The sequence below is a fragment of the Mesoplodon bidens genome, assembly GCF_964165515.1.
Source record: "Mesoplodon bidens genome assembly, chromosome: 4".
NCBI lineage: Eukaryota > Metazoa > Chordata > Mammalia > Artiodactyla > Ziphiidae > Mesoplodon > Mesoplodon bidens.
Genome location: NC_138160.1, coordinates 147,413,326 through 147,429,691, shown reverse-complemented (window position 1 = coordinate 147,429,691; position 16,366 = coordinate 147,413,326). Strand labels below are relative to the sequence as shown.

At 48.3% G+C, this 16,366-nt stretch overlaps 1 protein-coding gene across 1 annotated transcript in view; it reads right to left on the bottom strand.

The window, feature by feature from the left end:
• The window catches only part of RFX2 (regulatory factor X2), a 98,904-nt gene extending 83,794 nt beyond the window's left edge, over positions 1-15,110 (bottom strand). The window contains exon 1 of the mRNA XM_081230728.1: positions 15,025-15,110. The gene's annotated coding sequence lies outside the window, so the exon portion shown is untranslated. The remainder of the gene's footprint in view (positions 1-15,024) is intronic.
• Positions 15,111-16,366: the final 1,256 nt, after the last annotated feature.

Here is a 16,366-nt window from a genome sequence, read left to right as displayed (position 1 = left end):
TAGACATTTTTCCAAAGGAGGTATAGAAATGGGCAATGAAAAGATGCTCAAACATCATTAGTCATTTGAAAAATGAAATTAAAAACCACAACAAGATACTATTTCACAACTACTAGGTTGGCTATAATAAAAACAAGGGAACAGAAGATGTGGAGAAATTGGAGCCCTCCTACACTGCTGGTGGGAATGGAAAACGGAGCGGCTGCTGTGGAAAACATTTGGCAACTCCTCCAGAAGTCGGTCACCATTTGACCCAGCAACTCCACTCCTGGGTATGCACCCAGGAGAAATAGAAATCTATATTCACACAAAAACTTGTCCACAAACATTCATAGCAGCATTAAATGTAATAGCCAAAAAGTAGAAACAACCCAAATGTCCATCAGTGGACGAACGGATAAACAAATTGTGGTCCATGCATACGATGGAATATTATTCAGTCACAAAAGGGAAGGAAGCACTGACACTCGCTACAACATCCATGAGCTTCAACACATGATGCTCAGTGGAAGAAGCCTGTCGCAAAGGGCCACGGATTATATGATGCCATTTTAGGAATCGTCCAGAACAGGCAAATCCACTGAGACAGGAAGTAGATTAGCGGTGGCCAGGGGTTGAGGGGAGGGGGAACGGGGAGGGGCTGGTAATGGGCAAAGGGTTTGTTTTGGGGGCGATGAAAAAGTTCTAGAATTAGATAGTGATGAAGGTTACACAACATGGTGAATATCCTAAAAATCACTGAATCGTACCTTAAAATGGTGAATTTTATGTGATGTGAATTTTATCTCAATTAAAAGAAAATGGCCCAGCAAGTGTGGGCAGATGCCAGGCAAGAAGCAAAACAGATGCTCTATAAGCTAAACTTGTTCCTATATTCTTTACCTGAGAAGAAGTGAAACGCCGCACTGCTCCAAACAATGAGAGGTTAGCCCTGAGAACTGACTAGGTCGGAATTCTTTATACAACGTTTTCAGAAGTAAACTTGGTTAACCAACAAAAATACTCCTCACACGCTATCCCAAAGAGACCTTCTGTTTGAAAACCTCAGTGACGTGCGGGAAGGTGTAAGACAGCCTGTTTTAAAAATGCCACAATGTTTGGTCAGACGCGTCCCGTAAACAGAACTGATTTTGGGAAAGGAGTGAGGGGTGAACAGCTAGGGGCAGGCTTCTCACCATCAGGAAACTGAAAGGAGAATATGTCCCAGTTGGGGAGTTGAGAGAAGTGAAGACTTCCTGCCGGAGGACAAAGGAGCAGGCAGTTTCGAGAAGATTCCATATTCATGAAACACTAATAAAGGAAAACCAAATTAGGTTAGTGTCTCAGAAGTCTTCAAGGATGTTAAAAAGAAAAATATGATCCATTAAATTTAAAGTGGGGGAAAGCATCGATTAGGGATGGAAAACTTTATTCTACTTGGTCGGAATTCTGGTTTTACATTGTGTAGAGTTAAAGAGAGAGTCTGCACAGTAATGAGAAGTCAACGACATGCAGAGACAGAGGCTGGAGAGCAGGATCTAGAGGCTGCATGAGGGGGTCCCCGCTCGAGAGGATACACTGCAGCAGGAGCAGGTCCCCTGGCTGGCACTGGAGGGTGATGACCCCGAGGTACAGGTCTTCTGCTGGGACCACAGCCAGTGAATGCTTTGATGGAACATCAGGGTAGCAGTTGAAAACCACGTACCAACAGGGAATTGGAAGGGGTGGGGAAATGCCGTTGCCACGCAAGCCTCAGCTCGGAGTCAAGGCAACAAGCGTGAACTTGTGTCAGCACAAACCGGCTGAGTGGCTGGGCCTCCCCCTGAGGCACCCGCAGCCCTGGGTCCAGCTTGTGGTGACGGACTGGGGCTGAGTCAGCCACAAGTGGGCTGTGAAATGGGTGGAGCAGAACTGACAGGGTCTGGTCCAGGGAGAGGGGGTGAGGCGCTCCGGAACCTCCAAAATCAGGGGCAGAATACGATGGACGCAGTCATCGTGCATTTTCCTGGGGCGGGGGGGAGGACACACGTGTTCACCTGATTGTCCAAAAGTCTGTAACCCGCTGTGCTATGAATGGGACGAGGAGTTAAGGGTAAAGAACTGGCACGTTGAAATGCCCTTAATAAGGAGCTAATTAAATACCTCAGGACACATCCATACAGAGGAATTTCAGGCAGTCAATGTAGAAAGATGCAGCAGACACACAGAGTGATAAGGAAACATACAGACTAAATAATAGATGAAAAGAGCACGTTGCAGAAAAGTGGTCATAATATGATCCATTTTTTTTGCCTACGTGAAAGGAATGAAGCACTGACACATGCTACAACATGGATGAACCTTGAAAACATTACACTAAATAAAAGAAGCCAGTCACAAAAGGCCAGAGTGAGTGATTCCATTTATATGAAACGTCCAGAACAGGCAAATCCACAGAGACAGAGAGTGGATTCGTGGTTGCCAGGGGCTGGGGAGGGGCATGGGGGTGACTGCTAACGGGGACGAGGTTTCTTTTTGGGGCAATGGAATGTTCTGGAACTAGACAGTGGTGACGGTTGCATAACCTTGTGACTATACTAAAAACCACGGAATTGTACACTTTACAAAGGGGTGAACCTTATGATGTGTGAATTACATTCCAATTAAAAAATAAGAAAGTATCAGTGAGGATTTTTTTTTTTTTTTTTTTTTTTTTTTGCGGTACGCGGGCCTCTCACTGTTGTGGCCTCTCCCACCGCGGAGCACAGGCTCCGGACGCACAGGCTCAGCAGCCATGGCTCACGGGCCCAGCCACTCCGCGGCACGTGGGATCTTCCCAGACCGGGGCACGAACCCGTGTCCCCTGCATCGGCAGGCGGACTCTCAACCACTGCGCCACCAGGGAAGCCCAGTGAGGATGTTTTATCTGCACACAAAATATCTCAAAGGATCCACACTGAACTTTATCAGTGGTGGAAGGGGCAGGAGGAGAGAAGAGGAGGAAGCCAGAGGCTCTCTTTTCCCTTTTTATTTTTTTGTGCTAGTTGAATTTTTTCTACAATGAAAAGATATGACTTCCCTAATTGAAAAGAGGAAGTAAACAGACTTCCGGGCACTGCCCATAAGGATCTCAAAGTCCCCAAATGGTCCCTAGGGAATTGTGGGCTCAAACTGCCCAGTGGTCCAGAGTGGACACCTGTTTTGTTTGCAAAGTCCAGTCGTGATCACTTTAGAAAATGGCAAACATCTGAGGCAGGAGGACCTGTGCTACTCAGACCTTTGAGTGACCTCAAACTGTGAGGCTACAAAGTACTGAACACAGTAAAGAGCTCAAATAGTGGTCGCCTTTTAAAAAGAGCAGGGATCAGCCATAAAAAGAAACGAAATTGAGGTATTTGTAGTGAGGTGGATGGACCTAGAGTCTGTCTTACAGAGTGAATTCAGTCAGAAAGAGAAAAACAAATACCGTATGCTAACACATATATACACTACCAAACGTAAAATAGATAGCTAGTGGGAAGCAGCCGCACAGCACAGGGAGATCAGCTCGGTGCTTTGTGACCACCTAGAGGGGTGGGATAGGGAGGGTGGGAGGGAGACGCAACAGGGAGGGGATATGGGGATATATGTGTACATATGGCTGATTCACTTTGTTGTACAACAGAAACTAACACAGCATTGTGAAGCAATTATACCCCAATAAAGATGTATAAAAAATTCTTTTTAAATAAAGAGTAGGGATGACCGAAAGGTGATGCCTGCCCTCATTTTAACACTTTTACCCACAGTGCCCGATACCGAGCTCGTGAAATGTGGCCGGTCCGAACCCAGACGCGCCGCGGGTGTAAACTACACACTGGATTTCAGAGACTTTGCAAGCCAAGAAGGACATGAACTACCTCAATAAAAACTGTTTCATATAGATGCCGTGTTAAAAAAAAAATATTTTGGAGAAACTGGATTAAATAAAATATACTGTTCAAATTAATTTCACCTGTTTTTACTTTTTAGAACGTGGATACTAGAAAATTTTAAATGACACACGCACCTCGCATTATGTCTCCTCTGGACAATCGTGATCCAGGGGACTCCTAGAATAAACCACCCAAGGGGGAAACTGCAAATCTCTCACGAGCCCCTATTTTACTAGAAAGTAAGCGAAATGATTTTAGAGCTCAGTCAGATCTTGATCTAGTAAGAACTCGAGTCAATTCAACAAATAATTACTCTAATTGGTGCCCTACAGAGACAGACCTGGTCTGTCCTCAGGGGTCTTACCCTGCGTGAAAGAGAAAAGGAGACACACAAATAACTCCTTCTGTGGCAAAGGTGACAGGTGTGGACTCCAGGTGGAACTTGGGACCATAAACCCTGGGGCGGGGAACCTGGGAAGGTCCCATCCTGGATGCTGTGGGACAGGCAGGACCATCCCATGGGTGGGGGGTAGACAGGGAGGGGGGGCCAGTTCAAGAGCAGGCGCCGTGCACAGGAAGGTGTGTGTGTCATGCGGGTGGGGAGGCAGGAGAAGCAGAGGGTGTGGACCGGGGGTTCTCTGGGAAAACAGGCTGTGAACGCTCCTGGACTCCATCCTCTATAGCAGGGGAGAGGTCAGCAAACCGTGGGCCACGCCTGGGCCAAGTCCGGCCCAGTCTGCTGCCTGGTTTTGTACGGTCCACAAACTAAGAATGATTTTTACATTTTTTTAATGGTTGAAAAAAAATCAGAGTCAAAATATTTTGTGACAGGGGCTTCCCTGGTGGCACAGTGGTTGAGAGTCCGCCTGCCAATGCAGGGGACACGGGTTCGTGCCCCAGTCCGGGAAGATCCCACATGCCATGGAGCAGCTGGGCCCGTGAGCCATGGCCGCTGAGCCTGCCCGTCCGGAGCCTATGCTCTGCAACGGGAGAGGCCACAACAGTGAGAGGCCCGCGTACAGCAAAAAAAAAAAAAAAAAAAAAAAAAAAAAATTTTGTGACACATGAAAATGACATGAAATTCACATTTCAGTGCCCATAAGTGAAGTTTTATTGGCACACGGTACCCTTCACAAATGGCCAGAGCCTCTGCAAAAGCTGGTTCCAAACAGTGACAAGTGGCCCTATCACTCTGCAGAAAGGAGAATTCGTTCAGTCCACAAATTCTGAGTGTTATGTTTTGTGGATGAAATAAATCTAACAGACATTAAGTACGTTTGTTTCAAATCGACTTTTTAACAGAGTGAAATCTTTGAAAAGTTCCAAAGCAAACAAATATGAATCGAGCCGTTGCAATCGGCTTGATGCAGAATTAGGCATTTAACATTGTCCACCGTGTACAGGGCTCCTGGCTTTGGGACCTGGCAGCAGTTGGGTGGTAAGACTCCATGTTCCCAGGAAGATCCCTGCTTTCTGGAAAAGATCTTGACTTGCAATTTTGGCTGGGCCAAAAGGGGAGGCCATTAACAGCAGGGGTCTTTGATTAAAATTTCTCTGGGGATTTGGTAAAGGAAAACTACGTATTGAAAGGGCTGGAACGTAATCTAAGCTGAATCAAAAACATGGAGTTTTGACGGCTAGCAGACATCGGGCAAGGGGTATGTGATTTTTGCTTTGTTACTCCATGTAGGCCTCGCCCTCTAAAGAGCTCTCTGGGCTCAAGTGTTTGATTCACTCACGTGTGAAGTACAAAGCTCTGTGGGAAGTGCGGCAGGGACAGCTGTCCCTTTCCCCCGGGAGCTCACAACCGAGAACAGGAAATGAGACACGCAAACCACTACGGCACGTCCATGTCGTCTTGGGATGTGAAATCTATGTGCCCTGGCACTTCTGGCTGATTAATCCTGGGGTCCCTAACTAGGGGGTGATTCTGCCCCCCAGGGGACATTTGCCAAGGGGTGGGCGCTCCTGGCAGGTGGAGGCCAGGGATGTTGTGTTCAACCTCCTACGAGGCCCAGGACGGCCTCCCCACCCTCCCACCAAGAACAATCAGGCCCCAAAGTCAATGGCGATGCGTTGGAGAAACCTGGCCTAGTTTTCTGTTTCCCCACTTAGCTCATCAATTATCATCTCAAGGGTCCCTGGTGAAAGAGCATCGGAGAAGAGCTAAGATTTTTCGTCAGTAGAAATGACATTTCAGAGCGAGGGGAGACCCGAGTAGAAGACCTGTTTAAGGCATGGCAAGTCCATTTGGAGAAGTTGTGAAAGACAGGCAATGAAAAGGGAGATGGGGCTGGACCGAAACGAGCCTTGAATGCCGAGCTAAGTACGGCATGGTTACAACGAAGGGGAGGGGCCAGTCCATCCGTTTGGCTACAAAAAGCAGAGAGAATGTGCCCATCCTCTCCCCCTGACATAGCCCAGGAGAGCCACGGCGGGGTGGACCGGGAGGACATGAAGAGGTAAGTGAGCGTCGTAAGCCAAAGGCACACAGGCCCACGCAGGATCTGGGAGTGATTCTGAGCGTGCTGGTGCTGTAGAGCTAGAGGCTGGAGAAATCCTGCTTCTAGAACAGGAGAGGAAGGCCGAGCTCCTCAGGCCACTGGGGCTAGAAGAGAGACAGGAGCGAGGCTGCGCCCCGAGGAGCTCCCTACCCGGAATCTGGGTGAGGCCCCACAGCACTGCCCGGCCACCACCTCTAACTCCGTCACCCTGTGGTTTGTTCAGTTAGAAAACTGCTCATCGGTGAGTCTCTTCCGGTGCCCGCTGAGTCTCCTTAGGGAGCACAGGCCAGGTGACAAAGGCTCGGCCAGCTGTGGACTCAGGCCAGTGATGAATTCCGTGGTTACAGGGCTTCCAGAAATACCTTCTATTCACGCCTGCTTGTCATTTTAAGAGTTGGCCATAACACCGTACCACGATGTACACAATTGATGAGCCCTGGAATTATACCCACTTCATGCTTTAACTTCCAGTCTGAATGTCAGTGGCCAATGGTGGCTAACAATTTAAAATTTCTCTATCACCTTCTCTCCTTGTAACTCCCCGCGTGACGATCTATGAATACACTTAAGTATTCGACTAATTCTAAGCAACTCGGATATTTGGGGCCCACAAATATTTGCTGAACAGATGGAAACCCTAGAGAGCTCTAAATATAAATTGGTCCCCAGTATGGTGAATTCTTCTAGAAAATGAAGAATTCTTTTCAAAATCGAAGCACATCCTTCAAGCTGTTTTCTGTGGGTCTGGAATTCTGAATTTATTTTTTCTCCAAGCAGGGTCCATCTGTACGTATTCTGAGAAGGACAGGCGAGGTGGGAAAGCTCCAGGTGGTGTTTTCTTTGGGTTCTCCCTGGATGGGATGGACTTTTGTGGGCTGATGATTCTGGGGGGAAATTGCTTCCCTGGCCTTACCCCACGGATCACCTTTTGGACAGAAACATATCCTGGAAACACGGCACTATTTCGAAAAGATAAACAGTTTGCGTTTTAAAATATAAGCATAATTAAGTGTTGCTGCAACTTCAGGAATGGGCTTCTATATCATCAGTGTGATTTCAACAGTTTTCCGAGGGGACAGGCACTCATAAGCCAAGCCTTCTGTCGTTCTGTGGGGACGTGTCCTTTCCCCTTCCTGCCAGGGGACTGTCCCCATCTGATGATTGTTTTGGTCCCTACCAGGCCTCACTGTCCCTGGTGCTCAGTCCTTGAGTTACTTCTCCCTCTACCTTCAGAGCCCTTTCCCAGGTTCCCCCCTCACCCAAGAATTGCTGCAAAATCTTCTCTGTCCAGCATGATTCACAGTAGCCAAGTGTGGAAGCAGTCCACACATCCATCGAGGGATGAAAGGATAAACAAATGTGGTCCATCCACACAATGGAATATTATTCAGCTTAAAAAGAAATTCTGACATCTGCTACAACATGGATGATCCTTGAGATCATCAGTGAAATAAAACAGACACAAAAGGACGAATACTGTCTGATCCCACTCACAGGAGGTCCCTCGAGAAGTCAAATCTGTAGAGACGGGAAGTAGATGGTGGGGGCCAGGGGCTGGGGGAGGGGCTGGAGAGTCAGTGTTTCATGGGGACAGAGTTTCAGTTTGGGAAGATGAGGAAGTTCTGGGGATGGATGGTGGGGCTGGTTGTCCAACAATGTGAATATCCTTAATGCCACTGAGATGTGCGCTTAACACTGGTTAAAATGGTAAATTTTATGTCATTATATTTTGCCATCATTTTGTAAAAAACCACTTTCCTCTGACTCTTCGTTGGTTTCCTGCTCCTTGAAATACAATGGTTCTACCTTTGGCCTTCTCACTCTCCGCCTCTGAGTGAGCTCATCCGTTTTCACAACTGAAATGACCAATTACGTGCTGACAGCTCCCAGATCCTGACCTCCAGCCTGGACTACGCGTCCCCCCACCATCCCCCGCTGTCTCCAGACCCTGAAATCCAGCAGCCTGGCAGGAAACTGCTCGCACTCGGCTGGCCCCCACGCATCTCAAGCTAGCCAAGCCCACGCCTGAACGCATTACCCATCTCCGCCCCACTAGCTTCTCCCAGGATCCCTGACTCACTGAAGTGGCCTGTTCTACCTGCTCCCCAAAATCAGACACCCAGGGATCACCCTGGGCTCCTCCCTGCCCTTGGTCCCAAGAGAGTCACCAGGTCCTCAGAGCCCCCAGAACCCTGCAGCTCTGTCCCCATGCAGCATCCCTGGCTGGTGCTGTCGGCCAGGTCGCCATCGCCCTGGGCCTGGACCATGGCAGCTGTTCCGTCGCCATCCTCCAGACGCCATACCTTTCGCTACACCTACCAAAATCCCATCTGATCACAAAGTGCTTCCCCAGCAAATCTCTCAGCCCAGCACCAGACGAGTCCCACTCGTCCAGCCAGGGGTCGGCAAACTTTTCCTGTAAAAGCCCAGACAGTAAATATTTTAGGCTTTGCGGTCCACGTTCTGTGTCAGTCGCAAATAGTCAACCCCACCGTGGCCTCAAAAGGGCAGCCAGAGACAGTATGGAGATGAATGAGCGTGGCTGTGTTCTAGTGAAACTTTGCTTCCAAAAACAGGCTGTGTGTGCTGACACCTGTTCTCCGCTCTGGCCTGATCTCCCCTGTACCCTGCACTCGGCTTCCAGAAAACACAGCCGCGCCACGGCTCTCCCCACCAGTCTGCTTGTACATCAACACTCCGCTCCAGCCCGCCTCCTCTTGGACACCTTTTGTGCCCCCTCCAGGCAAGCGGCCTGCCACACACATGCCCTAGAGAGACCTCTAGCCCATCCCCGTTCTGAAACTGTTGCCCTCTCCTAGTTGGTCTTTGGTCTCCGTAACCTCATAGGACAGTGTTTGACTCAGAAAGGAATGAATGAATGAGCGATGAAGAAATGGCAGAGGTCCAGAAAGCAGGTTTTCCAGCAAACGACTGGACACCACGGCTCTGACGGCTACAGGCAGAGGTGAAATCTCCTAACAACTTAATTTATACTTAGAATAGCAGCCAGAGTCCTCCCCATGGCCTCTGGGGCCCTGTGCCTCTCCTCCTTTTGCTCACCGGTTATCAGCCACACAGCTGCCTTTCTCTGCTCCGACCAGGCCCAGCTGACTCCTCCTGCCGCAGGACCTTTGCACCTGCTGCCCCCCCACTCCGCCCCACCTGGAAGGCTCTTCCCTCTGAACAGCACAGGGCTTCTCCCTCTCATCATGACAGTCTCAGCTCACCTGTCACCTCCTGAAGAACTTCCCTGGACACCAGTAGCCCAGTTCTTACACACACACACACACACACACACACACACACACACACACACGCACACACACTCAAAATAACTGCAGAGATCTTAGCAGAAACAGGTTTACTATATATAGCATATCTGGGCTTTGTTATGTAGTAAATGACAAATAATCACTATATTGGCCATCACATGTAAGTTCTAGATTTTTAATGGCTTTAGAATTTGTTTTTTTTTTCATTTTTAAACATGGACTATGGCAGGTATAATCTGATTCACAGCATCTGAAATCCACTTGCTGTATGTATCATCTATAGGCTTGGGAAGACAACTGTATTTTTTGTAAATTCATAGAATTGACCACAATTTAAAATGAGGTTGCCAGGGCATGAAACCATGCTTTAAAACATATAAAACCTATGTATCATAAAATAGGAATGCACTTCAGAAAAAAAGAAGTGAGGTGTAGCAAAGAGCAAGGCCATGCTGTCTGCTCCAGTCAAATCTTGGCATGAAGACCAGGACTGTTCTCACCTCCAAGTGGCTGATTTCCAGACTTCGACAGGATTGGCACCTAAGAGCCAGCACTAACGGAGAGGGGAAACCAGTTTTTAATTCTTCTCATCTGCAGGTTCTGCCTGCAGAGCTGGCTGCTTGGCAAAACCTGTCTGGAAGTGTGATGCTTTGGGAGTGATTTCAGATGGACCGATACCCCAACCAAGATGTGGGACTTTGAGACACTTTTGAGGTTGTTTTTTGGTTTTGCCCAGCACTTAATGCTTGCAGAGTGCCATATCTGTACCAGAGAATTTCACTGCAATTGAAGGGTATTTCCCACCTTAAAACAGACAGTGGAAGGCTCACCCACTCAATCAAGCAAGATGTTTTTACTGAATGTCTCCTCAGCATTTAGTGGTCAAGAAACCAAAATTAAAAAATCACCCCAGGCAGGCCACACTGCTTGTTTGCTTGTTCTAATAATAAAAATAACAACAACAACAATAATAGCTACTCCGTTGTACACTTATTCTGTGCCAGGACCTGGGCTAAACAGTTATAATATTATTTCCTCTTTTTTTTTTTTTCTCCTTTTTGCCACACTGTACGGCTTGCGGGATCTTAAGTTCCCTGACCAGGGATCAAACCTGTGTCCCCTGCAGTGGAAGTGTGGAGTCCTAACCACTGGACCGCCAGGGAATTCCCTCTAATATTATTTCCAATATCAAAACCATATAAGTGATTTTCCCTTTCACCAATGCCAAACCTTACCTAGAGTCACAGAGCTAATAAATGTGAACCCCTTCTCCGTGGGGCCCTAAAGCCCACATCAGCAGCATCCAGGGCTGGGACTTGTGTTTTTCCCTTCCTCTGACCCCTGACCCCGTTCATCCAATCTGAGGATCGCAACAGGACAGGATACGATCCCTGGTGAACAGGCTGGAATCATCTGGGCAAGAGGCGCCGGTGGCTCGGACCAGGGGTTGGCGGTGGTGGAGGTGACGAGGCGTGGTCAGATTCTAGGTCTCTACCTTTTTGCTGATGGCTTGAGAGAGAGAGGGCTGGAGGACGACTCTAGCGTGTTGGCCTGAGCAGCCAGGAGAAGCCGGCTGATGCTCGCTAAGGGAGCTCGGAGCCTTCAGAGGAGCAGACTGGGAGACTAAGCCCTTGCCTTTAAGCTGCCTGTTAGCATCACCATCTTCACCAGCTGCATCCTGCCAACATATGGGGTGGGCTCTCCACGGCTCTGCCCCCCATCCTCTGACCCCACTCTTTATCCCACACACCCCCTTAATTCTGGGTCTTCCTCTCCTAAGCTTCTCCCTCTCTTTTGTCTTTTCCTATAAGAAGTCCTTTGCTCTAAGTGTCCATCATCGGCTGAATGGATAAAGAAGATGTGGCACATATATACAATGGAATATTACTCAGCCATAAAAAGAAACGAAATTGAGCTATTTGTAATGAGGTGGATGGACCTAGAGTCTGTCATACAGAGTGAAGTAAGTCAGAAAGAGAAAGACAAATGCTGTATGCTAACACATATATATGGAATTTAAGAAAAAAAATGTCATGAAGAACCTAGGGGTAAGACAGGAATAAAGACACAGACCTACTAGAGAATGGACTTGAGGATACAGGGAGGGGGAAGGGTAAGCTGTGACAAAGTGAGAGAGTGGCATGGACATATGTACACTACCAAACGTAAAATAGATAGCTAATGGGAAGCAGCCGCATAGCACAGGGAGATCAGCTCGGTGCTTTGTGACCACCTAGAGGGGTGGGATAGAAAGGGTGGGAGGGAGGGAGACGCAAGAGGGAAGAGATATGGGAACATATGTATATGTATAACTGATTCACTTTGTTATAAAGCAGAAACTAACACACCATTGTAAAGCAATTATACTCCAATAAACATGTTAAAAAAAAAAAAAAAAAGAAGTCCTTTGCTGATCTTGGGTTCTGTGAGGGTCCTGACAAGGGAGGCAGTTTCTCTGAGAACTTCCCTTGCTTTGAAAAAAGTTTCACATTTTACAAATAAGTAGGTGTGTATAGGGGAGCACGTTATTTCAATAAGTGGTCAACATGCATTAATTAAAAAGGGCCGAAAGAGATATGGGGGATATATGTATATGTATAGCTGATTCACTTTGTTATAAAGCAGAAACTAACACATCATTGTAAAGCAGTTATACCCCAATAAAGATGTTAAAAAAAAAAAGAGCCAAATATACTATAAGATATGGTTCCTTCTGGCTCTCGAATATTACAAGCAAAACCACCACCTGTGACTATAAAAATCCTACAAGCACATTTAAAATGTTGACTCAATTATATATACTATTAATGAAAGTTCAATTAATTAAATATCGATTAATATTAATTAATTTTAACTCGAATCTGAAACTACAAATTAGATCTAAGGAATAACAGCTGGATAAACAATTTCCCAGCATCTGCATTTCTGGTGAATAACTCCAGCCTGGCAGTGCTTCAGTGATAAACACGGTTAAAGATGAATATTAAGGTGATATGTGGCCTGCACCCAGAAAGCAGATATCAACTGAATTTCAAAGGACTTGTTCTGTTACTGGGAGTCATTGATAATTCTGCCCCTCTCCTCCTGGACTCCCCTTTTGAGCATCTCAGAGGTTTATCTGGGATGAGAGGAATGCACCTAAAGAGGCAAATAGTTCATATTGCTTTTACCACAGGGGCAAACTGTTTCTGCATTCATTCCTGACCCACATCAGCTGGAACATCACAGGATCCAGGAACCAGTTATCTTTTCCATCATATATTATTAGAAGTCTTTTTAAAAAAAGACTACTAAGCCCTGCCGATACTCTACCAAGTCTGTTGGCAAAATCAGCACCAGTAATTAAGGAAATTAAATTCCTTTCCTGGGGGGTGCGGTGGTACCATACACTCTTTTTCTCTGGCCAGAGTAGGTGAGTAGCCATTTCTAAGGTTATTTTAGAGTCAGTTCAAGTTTTTAAACTGGAGTGGGAGAAAGAACAGGTGACCAGCCCCTGGTACTCCCCGGCACAGAGGGTAAGGGTCTTTATATCAATATGAGCAAACAAATAATGTTTCAGATTATGAAGCAACAAGATAAAAATGTGCTGCCAATATGTGCAGGCAAAAAAAAAGTTTTTGTTATTAATGTTTTCTGTTGTCGTTGTTGTCATTATTTTGATTTTTTTGGGTAAGTCTTAGTTGACATGGAGAGCCTTCTATCAGGTTTGCTATTTTGGATTTGCAGAGATAAAGCTGATTGGACGGGGGAAAAACTCATGACAGTCTGCACCGACAGTTCAAGGCACAAAGCAAGAAAATAATTGTATGTTGTGGGGGAGGGGCGGTGCATAATTAAAACACCAGAAGCAGGAATGAGGTCTCCGCGGAAAGGCAGCCCTGGACTTGTGTGCTACATCCTGCCCTTCTCCCTCATTCCTGCGGGGCAACCGGGAGGTTAAAATTAGGACGATGAACCACCCCCGCCGCCGCCGCCGGAATGGCAGGGGCAGTTGGGCCCCGGGGGCCCTTGAAATAGCCACTAGGATCGGAAACGCAACTTTTCTTAGCGCAGCAGCGAGAAAAACCAACAGGGACGAAGCCTGGAGGGAGCGCCGCGGCTTGTCCCAGAGGGAAAAGAAAAGGAATCAAGAGCATTTGGAGGGGGGCGTGTTTTCGGGGGTCAGGGGTGGGGGATGGATTCACACATACATACACACACCCGCGCACTCCCACAACACGCGGAGAAAATGCCACCGAGCAGTTTGGGCCCACAAGTTGGTCTCTTTAAACAAAATAATAAATTAATAAATTAAAAAAAACAAAAACAAAACACAAACCCACAACCCTTTCGGTGAAACTTTTCTTGCTTCGTGATCAGTCCAAATAGGGGAGCTGCGGCGGTGCGTAGGCGCTTCCTGAGGGGCGTGGAGGGACTGGCGGATCCAGGATCCCCCAAACTTGGGAACGCGGGGTTACCAGGGAGAGAGCAGAGGAGTATCCGAGGAGCCCTAAACGCGAGGATTCTTGATGAAAAGGTGAGAAACGGGTCTCTGGGAAGCCCGATTCTCGGGGAGTTCGTGGTCAAAAAGTGAGGAGGGGAAGGGTTCTTCCCCTAGACCAGCGCACCGACTTTGGTTAAAAAGTGAGGATGGGGTTACAGAGAGCCCTCAAATTCAGTATTTGGGAATGGGGTCAAAACGATGATTCCCCGGGACACCCCAAATTCAGGACTTTGAGGGTAAAGGTGAGAACGAATCTTTCGGGCCCTCTCAATTCAGGAATTTGCGTTTAAGGGTGAGAGAAAGGTCCCAGGGGCGCCCGAATTTCAGAGATTTGGGGAGCAAACAGGAGGAGGCCCCAGGCGCCTTCAATTCAGGGAGTTTAAATGTCAGAGTTCGAAAGGCGCTGCTAAGGCGCCCCCCAATTCAGGGAGTTTGAGGGGAAGAGTGAGAGAGGGGTCCTCGGGCACCCCCAGCTTAAGGATTTGGGGAAACGAAAGTGAGAAGAGGTTCCCCAGGACCCCCACATTCAGGGAGTTTGAAGGTAAAAGCTTGAGAGGGGTTCCCGGGGTACCCCCAACCCGGGGATTTTGAGGGTAAGAGTGAAAGACGGTTCCCCGGGAGCCCCTAACTCAGGAAGTTTTGTAAAAAGTGAGCCGATAGGTCCTCACCGCTCCCCGAGTTTGGTTAAAAGGAAGAAGGGGACCACGGCCACTCCAAACTCAGCCGCGCTGTCGGGACTCGGGGTGCGGAGGGAGGTCCCGCAGGCGCGCCATCCCGTACGTTTGGGGTGAACCGCAGGGACTGCGCTGCCCGCTCCCCTACTCCCGATCGGGATGCCCGCCGCCTCCCGTACTCCCCGGCCGGGCAAGGCCCGGGGCGGTCGCATCGGTCACCTGGAGTTCCGGCCGGGAGTTCGGGCAACGGCTCCCGCGGCGTCGGTGGCGGCTGCTGCGTGTTGGTCCCCGTTGGTAAGTAACAGTCTCCACGGCTACAGTCTCTATGGCGGCGGCGGTGGCGGCGGCTGCCGCTCCTCCTCCAGCTCCCGGCGCCCGCCCGCCTCTCGCCTCCTGCCCGCCTGCAGCGACGGGGCGGGGCGTTGTTGTCGGCAACGGTTACCAGGCTCCACGCCCCACCCCCTCAACGGCCCAACTCCAACGGGCGCGATGAGGGCGGGGCGCAAGACTCTGAAGCTCCCTATTGGCTGCCCTCAGTGCCTGTCAGAGGGGGCGTTCCCCAGCGAGGAAGAGGGCGAGGCTCGACCAATCGCCCCGAAGGAGGGCGGGGCTTGGAGGGAGGCGGGCGCCGCTGGGAGGGTTGGTAGGCGGGAGGCGCGCGCGGGCCGAGTGCTGGTTGCGCCGTTCCCGGAAGGCCGAGTTTTGGGGACCCGGGGGCCTTCGCTTATTGTCGGGCGTCCTGGCACAGTCTAGGTCCGGGGTCAGCAAATTCCGACCCGCGGGCCAGATGCGGCCCACTGCCTTATTTTCATGGCCCACAAGCTGAGAATTTTAAAATACTGTTTTAAGTGGTTAAAAAAAAAATCAAAAGAAGACTCTTTCGTGGTACGTGGAAACTATATGAAAGTCTATATTATTTTACTGAATCCAGTATTTTCAGCTCCTTTAAGGACTGACAGACTATGGCCCGTGGGCCAAATTCTGCCTGCCTGTGCTTTTAATTAAAGGTTTTTTGGAACACAGCTTCCCCCATTCCTTTAAGGGACAAGGAAACTTGTCCCATAGAGACAGAGTTGGGTACTAGAGACTTGAGCATTTGCACAAAGATGGGATGACATAAGCAAAGTCTAAAATATTTACTATCTGGTACTCCACAGGAAATGTTTGCCAACATTTTCCCCTCCTCCCTACCCCCAGGTAGTAGGTTCAACTTTTGAATGGGATAAACAAGGGACCCTCAGAGGTTTTTTTGTTTGTTTTTTTTGGGGGGAGATTGACAAACAGAATAATAAAGTAAACATATATAGTTATTTGGGAGAAGGGGCTGGAACACAAGGAGAAAAAGCTTGTTCTGAGAAAAGGCAGGCAGGGTAACTTAAGGGAAGATTAGATTCCAGCCTCATTCATTCACTCATTCAACAAGTAATCATATTAGTCAGCATTGACTAAATTGTCCTTATATGCCAGAAAGTGATCTAAGCATTTTTCATATGCTAACTTAGTTAAATCTCACAATCACATCCTGAATAAAAGTGTATGCATTATCCCCATTTTACAGATC